Below are 9,047 nucleotides of genomic sequence, written 5' to 3' on the forward strand. Positions count from 1 at the left end.
AATCTCAACATCTCTATATGGTTTCAACAGGCCCTTAGAATATCCCCAATCAACCCTAATCATCCTTGGAATAAACCTAAATCAAGAAAAAACAAAACAGATAAAAAGAGGGGAGGAGGGTTCGAGTAGTGAGGCGAGAGTGGAGGCGCGGGAGAGAAGAAAAGAAACCTATGCATTTGGTGAACGAAACGAAGTGTTAGGGTTAATGCTCGTGGGTGGCGGCCGAAAGCTTAGAGCTTGCGCGGCGATGGCGGCGACAACGTTAGTGAGCAAAGGTTTGGACCAATGGTGAGCAACAAAGGCGCGATAGAGAAGGGAAATAAGCTTCTATTTTCTGTGAACAAAGCGACGACATTAGGGCTCGTTGGCGGCCACAATGGTGGTGGGCATCAGTTATGAGGTCTGGTGATGAGTAGTGGTCAACGGAGAAGAAGAGAAAGAAAAGAAGTTCATCACAACAATGAAAAGGATTTTCACGTTTTTGTTAAAACTAGGAAATGTATTAGATCAGTTGAATTTTTAACTAATCTAATATGTGAATATTAGATCGGTTATAGAGAGAACCGATTTAAAATTCATATAATAGATCGATTAAAAATTCAACCGATCTTATATGCTTCCCAGTATTTACAACTTTGCCACCACATTTTTTTTAGATTGATTCTCACATAACTGATCTAATACTCTGTTGTAGAATGTTCTTTTTGTACTAGTGCCTTCTGAGAACTACAATCCTCAGACCCAAGCAATCACAACTCCCATTGTGCGCCTTTTGATTCTACATCCTTTGATGATATCCTTAAGATGACTCTTGCCACCACAAGCTCCAAGTAATGGTCCCTCCATCTATCGGTCACCACTTGTAGATCACACACGGAAATTATCAAGTCACGAACTACAATCCGTAACACCGAGTGGAGCTCCCCAATACGGACCACACTCCATATTTATCACAAGACTACCAGCCTCATCGACTCCGACCGTGAAGGGTAATCGAGTGAACCATCCATACTAGCCACAACTAGCACACTTACATCAAAATTCCAATACCATTAGACTCCAACCTAGAATGGCCACATGTTTAACTTCCCATTACAAGCTACAACTCGTAAAGGGCCCCCAACAAGTCATCTCCTCAAGGCCTCCATCCAAAGTTATGTAGAATCCTTTGTCGCAACCCAACTCTGCACGTGAAATCGCTTAGTGCAACACCCACGTCACCAGGCGAAACAACGCTTCAGACTGCTTGGCGGCCACCAAACACCGCCAGGCGCCATGCCCTTTCGAGAGTCCCTATCTGACAGTAATCGCCTGGCGGGACCACCCTTTCCGCCAAGCGCCACCCGTTTAAGTGGTCACTGTTTTGGCCGCTATCGCCTGACAGCTCGCCCCTTGTCGCCAAGCGCCATTGCAGTAGCGTTAGTGTTACTTATTTTTGGCACTTTGGACAAGTTCCAATGAACCCAAACAATCCATAGGCAATCCATAACATCAATCACGTATATCCAGTCACATTAGCATGACTGAATCATAATTCAACACACTCATATACATAATGAGTTCATGATTTGAGATCATGACATTACTTAAATGTTAATAGAATTCACTACACACATATTCTTTTACCAAGTAAAACATGCCATACTGATTTTCCAACCAACAGTACACTCTGCATATAACAGAAAGTTCTCCAGACAGACATTGTTACGACACCAATGTCAAAATAAAACATCCCTTTTCCCTTCCTTTAAATCCAATTATCACATGCTCATCATAGGTACTCCCATTGCATACATATATTCCCTTCCCAACACCCTTTGCTCAAATAATCTATATGATTAAACCAAAATTCCAAATAACCCTCAGACATCCAAAAGCGAAGTAGAACAAAGTGCACATCTGTCCATATATGTCACTTGGCAGTAGTTAAAGTATCGCTCGGCGGTGAATACAATTATGGGCACTTCCCAGATTTTCCTACACCTGTACAAGCCCTAATTCCCAATTATTCGTTCCTATCATGCAATTTCTCATAAAATTATACAATTATGGTTCCATCCCTTTTATACGAATTCCAATCCACTCCAACAACACATCATTATCACAATTTATCACATAAACTTGTGAGTCCCAACCTTCCTGATTCCTAATCATAACACATTACCCCCGATTATGCAAGGGTTCATACAATTCCCTCCATTGAAGCCCCTTCATACATTCTATCAAAAAGCAATTCATACAATCACACACAGAGGTCCAATTCAGGCTTCCCAATCATCACGGAAACCACAAGAATACATAAAATTGGCATTCTAGTTCGTGTCGCATAGCAAACAGAACACAACCGTTAGGCGGTTCATCACAAAACCCAGAAAATTGGGTTCAGACGCATGTGTCGCTTGGCGAGTCTTCGAGACCGCTAGGCAGTTTCGGGAAAAATTCCAAAAATGCGCACACTTCAGAATTTTGGAGAATGCAGAGGTACACATAGATTACATACATCCCAGAATCATATATATTTAAAATTAAACACGAAAGGAAACCCCTTTAACTCGGTTTCTTTGCTGAAGTTGATATCCTTGACCCTCCCTTGATTCCAATGTGTTCCCCTCTTTTGGCTCCTACTACTTTCCACTCTGATTGGCCATCTGATTCTCTCTCTCAGACTTACTTTTCAGTGCAAGTGGATGGTCTATATCACAATGCTTATTCTTCTTCCTCACTCACTTTATTCTCCCCTCTTTTGTAGCTTAAAATTTTAATAAAAAAAATAAAAACGAAAATCATCATCAAATGTCATTAACTAATGGCTTTTACAGCCCCTTCTAGCTACCCCCTACGATAGCTAGGGTTTCTGAACCTTCCCAATCATAGCAAAAAGAATTTGGGCACAAAGGAAACTATTTTACGTCAATCAAGATTTGAACACACAACCAAGCAATTACAAAACTAATGCACAATCAACCAACGAATTCATGTTTCATGGTAATTCTTACTTATCTATGATTATATCATCATGCTCCATGATCAAGCATACATGCAAAACAATAAAATAATTAAATTAACACACAATTGGCATCTGCATGACTTGAACACAAATCCTCTCTTAATAGCCAAATGCTCTCAACCACTTGAGCTAGTACTCTATTCCTTGTCTTCTCTCTCCACATTAATTAACTTAGGGATTCCCACCCTCACATTTATTAAATAAATCTTTATTTATTTATTTAATTTTCCCGGATCTTACAACCAGAACCTATATCAACTATTGAAACATGACATCATAATGCATGAAATGCTTTGAATGCAGATGTGAGGCAGAGCTTCAATGCAACTTAGTAAGCATGGATAGATTCATGGATTCAATTCACAACATGAGAATATGGAGGATTGGATGCTCTATCATGTACAACTAAAAGATGCAAATGTTGGTGCATAAACAAAATATGCATGAAGATGAAAGTCCCTACCACCACTACTACTAATAGAAACCATGATCCTATAAACTAAAAACTATAGGAAATTTAAATATGAAACAAGAGAATTGAAATTGGTGCAGAAACTTAAAGACAAACAAAATGATAATAGAAAGCAATAAAGGAAATTTAAAATGATGCAAAATTTAAAAGTAGAGAACGTAAAATGGAATTTAAAATTATAAAAATTAAAGACAAGAAAACTTAAAACGCAATAAAAGCTTGAACAACCAAATTGAAAGCTGGAAATCAAAACAAAAATTTAAACCAGTGTATTTCATTGAAATCAACAAAGTCAAAAGTATACAAGAGATAAAGAAAGTGCTAGAATTTTAAATGGTGAAAGGAAACTTTTTGAGCCCAATCTTGGTGTCTATTTATCTCATGGGTGAACTAAGTACAACTACCTAACACAAGGAAAATCTCAATCTATGAAGGCTACTTTAAGCTCATAAGATATGGAGAAGACCCTCTTACATTACACTTTCTCCCTCTCACACAAGAACATTCGATGAACATGAACTCTCGAACCCCTCCAAACATTTCTGTCTGTCTCGCTCTGCCAGGGCTCGCCTCTCACAAACTTAATTTTCCCCTTTTAAACCCTTCTCCAAAGAAAAAGAAAACAGAGAAAAGAAACAAAAAATTAACCTAACCCCTATCCTCTTTGCTCGAAACCAGAATCGTGATATTGCTACCCCATTTCGATGCCCTCGATCTCGTTTTGATCCTTCCACTCGTTCACGAATCTACCACGAATATGCTCTAATCTCTCTCCCTCTTGATCACACATCATCCTACTTTGATCACGCATCAAACTCATCTCTCCATTTGCATGTTGCAACATCGAGGGCTCGTGCCTCTTTTCGTGATGGAGTCTTAAAAAGAACAAAACTAAATGCAACAAAATACTCTTAAAAACAACCTTTTTCTCACATTTTTATAAAAACTCTATTTTTCTAAGCTACCAACAAAAACTAGTTAATTCAAGACAAACAAATATTTATTTAAACTAAAACTAAACTTTTAAAGAGAGAAAAAATGAAAAATGGAGTGCCAACAATATCATATGAAATATTCAATGAGTCAAAAAGATTAAATTAAAAGAGCTTATTTAAATGGAGTCTATATCAAAGACAATCCTTATTCTAAGGAAAAATATATGAGGAAAAACAACAAAAGATTTCAGTTTTGATTCAATTATTGATAAGTTTAAGAATTTGATTTCTTTTAAATTAAGTGACAATGATTAAATATATTATTCAAATATCCTAAAATTATTAGTTAAGATCGACAGAAGCATGAACAAACTCTACTTTGCAATGTGTAAGCTGAGTGCACTGGTACCACTTTATAAAGGAAAACCAATGCCAAAGGCTAAAATATTTGTGAGATTGTTCAGTAAGCATTGCCAATTTAAAGATATAACGTTAGCAACACCAACTTAGGTGACCGTCAGCTAATACAATTTAAAGATTATATATTTATTTTGATCATATATTAAGCCAAACAAGTCATTATAGCTTAACATTTTTTGGATTGTTTTATGTAGATTTTATGAAACATGCAATTTTTGTACGCCAATCCAAACATCTTACAGGATATTTGATTTAGTTTCACAATAAAATAATGTGTTTTTTTCCCTCAAAACATTTAACTGAGTTTATAATCCCACAAATTGAAAATGTCTGCTAATTTGTTTTAAATGAACAACAACCATTCTATGGAAATACAAGTCGAAATCTTTTGGACTAAAAATGATTTTTGCCTTTTTTGGGTCCCTCGTTATTGTATTCTATTTTTTCCTTGACCAAAAATACACTTCTTCGAAAAAGAACTTGCATTAAAGAGTAATCATATTTGAAGTCCCACATGTATGTATGCAGCAGAGTATTAAAGAGTATGAATTATAAAAGAAATAGTTGTGACATTGAAAAACATACTTACCTGGATGGGGTGAATGAGCGATCATGAAGGCTCATGGCCTAGAGCAGTGACCTTGATTGCACAAAGAAGGGGTGTTGTTCTAAGGTCTACCTTTGTGGTGGAACTTACATCATAATTTGTGGCAGAGGGGGCTTGCGTCCGCGCAGCCCCTACTATTTAGTTAAGCATTTACAAGTTGCTCCTTTCAATTTTTGAATTTGACCTAGATGCTTCTGTGTTAGGTACTTACTTTATAGTATATTCCATAATTTTCCGGAAGAGAATCCTTTCCCTTGTTGGGCATTTATTAGCTGTTTATAATCCTGTAAATTAATCTTCTCTGCTGATGTGTTATTTTGATGACATTAGTGTTTCCTTCATTGTAGTAAAGAGTATGAGCTATAAAATAGAAGCTTGTGACACCGAAAACCATACTTCCCTGGACGAGAGCAGTGACCTTCACTGCACTTCTAAGGTCTATTTTATTATTAAATTAGGTAATGCAATCTGTTTCTTTTTAATTAAGTGGTTAATTTTGTGTCTGATATATAGTTCTGAATTTCCAATGTGAAGTCCCACACTTATTGTTTGGTTCCTTACATAGTTCTTCCTTCAAGTTAGTTAGTTTACTATAAGTTAGCTTGAATATGATCTTATTCATTGATATTTGAAATATTTATTAAGTAAATTCTAACAAATTTATGACCAGAGAATAATTATGAAAGTAAATTCTTAGTATCTGAATATTATTGTGCATGGGAAGGGAAAAGTTAAAATTTTCCATAAAACATATACACAATGTCCATCTTATTGTTGAAGTGTATCCGCATAATATGGAAACATGTGGATAACCATGTGGGGCAGGCTTAGCTGCCGGATAGATATTTAATGTTGTTGTGTTTACTTCAATGGTCTTTCTTTGTTTTTCATGCTATAGTCTTTGTCATAAGCTCTCGAAATCCTTTAAGTGGATCTTACCTTTACTTATGGTCATGTCCCCATCAAAATCGTAACAGAAATCCTTAACCGTTGTTTTGGATAATAAGTGAAGAACTGCTTGCTTGAGAGGAATGAAAGAAGGAGAAGAAGGTGTGTCACTTCAGGGAAAGATGCAATGAAAGAGAGAGAAAACAAAGTGTGGGTTAATGAGAAAGAAGACAAAATGTCTTTGTGAATGTTTGTAGCATCCTACCGGATATTATGGATTTTTAATAAATAAAAAAATATAATTAAACACGCTGCAATTAATAATATTTTATTTCCCAAATCACGGAAAATTTAAAACTTTTATTATCGTTCAATAATAAAGCTAAAATCCATAAATTATAATATCTGGAAATAATATAAAAATATCCTACAAATTTGTTTACAATTTATTTCCCAAAACCAATAATAAATAAGCATAAAAATCCCGAGCTATCTCCTCTCCGTGGCTAAGCTCCACCAGAACCACCTGCATCCACATTATCTGCTCACATGTACCGCGTACACGATCATCACCAAACACAAGCAGATAGGGTGAGCTAATATAATAAACATATACATATATATAAATCAAGTATACCTAAAACATCAAAAGCATACATCATTTCCTTCCACATGGCCACAACCATGTGATATCCATTCACGTCAAAGAAAACTCATTCCTTTCCTTCCTCATGGCCACAACCATGTTAACAGTGTTCTATATCTTATAGTGAGTACCTCAAGAGGTCTTGCTGCCACACCTATCGACCACGACAGATAGAGCACGTGCGGGAAACCATGCTACGAATCACATACCATAACGCCAAGTGGAGTTCCCAAATACGAACATAGTCCGTAACGTCCCAGGACTACCAAAATCGTCAGTTAATCACTGAGGAGGGCAATCCATCTAAACCCATCCGTACTGGCCTCAATAAGCACACTCACACCGGCAACACTCGCAAACCTGAGCCACAACTCAAGAGTTCCTCGTGTTCATCCGCTATCCCGAGCCACAACTCCATGGACGTCATTTCGGGCCACAACCCAGAGAATGCCACATGCTTAATCCCTATCTTGAGCCACCACTCAAGGGATATGTTCCGAGCCACAACTCAAGGAACATCATCAAGCCCACCATTGAGATATCTTAGAAGCCTAGTAGACCACGTATCACAATTCCAACACATTTGATTTGACACAATAGTAACACTTGCCTTGAACGCACAATAGCACTATATGTTGCTTAGGCTAAAAGCCTTTGTCCAAACGGCCAGCGTATCTTGCTTGAGCTAGACCCACTAGCCTGAGCGAGCCACTAGTACAGCTGCAACCCACGAAGTCTCGCTTAAGCGAGCTCCTTCTCGCTTGGGCGAGACCATCCTTCGCTCAGAGCTAAGGTACCTCGCCTAGGCGGCGAGCCACACAACGTACCACATCAGTCCTCGAAAACTCGCTTAGGCGAGAAGCTCTCGCTTGAGCGAGACGCCCTTTCGTCCAAAACAGCGTTTACCGCCTGAGCGAGATGCTCAAAACAAACCCCCAACACTCACGAGTTCTCGCTTAGGCGAGACACACTCGCCTAAGCGAGATAGTCTGTCGCCCAAGACGAAAACCCTCCGCTCGAGCGAGACGCACGAGTAGAAACAGACCCAATTCTCTTCTAATCTCGCTTAGGCGAGCCTGGCTCGCTTGAGCGAGAGTTGCTGACTTCGACCTGTTTACGCACGCACACACCAGCAGACATGCCAAAAACTCATACCAATTCATACCATTCATTTGGAAAACAGTGCACGCACATATGAACACAATTTTGACATAATATAGGCTCCAACAACCTACGTTTGCACAATTACAACTTATACATTGCATAATCTCATTATAATCATACAATTAGGTAAGAATTCCTATAAAACAGTCCCAAACACCCAAACCCCAAATTCACCTCAGGTGCAATACGAAATCCATAGCATATAATCATCACAATCATGCAATATGATCAAAAGAATACAATTACGGGTTCAACTACCCTAACCTGAAATTTCCTTACTTAAAACTTGAATTTGGGAGGTTCCTTTGATCGCCAATGGCTTTCCTTATCACCACTACAATTTCCCCTCTCTAATTCACTCACAACTCTCTATTTTACCTTGGATTCGTGCACCTCACAGCTTTTAGAAATGTCACAACTAATTTTTAACAAAAAAGAGTTAAATTTGGCTCACCAAGGTTTGAACCCATGACCATGCTTATCATCAAATCATTGCATAACCACTCAAGCAATTCATGTTTCATGATAATTCACATAATTGTATAATTATGTTTTCACTCAACATAATCGTGCGTATTATCAAAATTAATAATATCAAACACAAAAATGGCATACATAAGACTCAAATCCAAGTCCTCTCTCACAGTCAAAGTACTCTCAACCACTTGAGCTAGTACTTTTTCACATTATATAAATCAAAATTTAATGTCATAAAGGCTCCCACTACCCGCATTTATTACTTAATTAATTAATTTTCACGGGTCTTACAATGTTTGAGAAAAAGAAAACAAAAAAGCTTTTATGATTCTTCTTGTTGATAACATTGTTTTCTACCTTTTATTTGTGTTAAATTTCATGAATAAAGTCAACCTCCCTATAGCTTTTATCTTGTTTAATCCTCAAGTTTC

At 37.5% G+C, this 9,047-nt stretch overlaps 1 non-coding gene across 1 annotated transcript; it reads left to right on the forward strand.

Annotated features, from left to right (window-relative positions):
* The first annotated feature begins 5,415 nt into the window (after nt 1-5,415).
* LOC114186395 lies at nt 5,416-5,576 on the forward strand. The gene has a single exon (XR_003605054.1). It is a non-coding gene; the product is annotated as a U1 spliceosomal RNA (small nuclear RNA).
* The last annotated feature ends 3,471 nt before the right edge of the window (nt 5,577-9,047 follow it).

This window comes from Vigna unguiculata, chromosome 5 (genome assembly GCF_004118075.2).
Source record: "Vigna unguiculata cultivar IT97K-499-35 chromosome 5, ASM411807v1, whole genome shotgun sequence".
Taxonomy (NCBI): domain Eukaryota; kingdom Viridiplantae; phylum Streptophyta; class Magnoliopsida; order Fabales; family Fabaceae; genus Vigna; species Vigna unguiculata.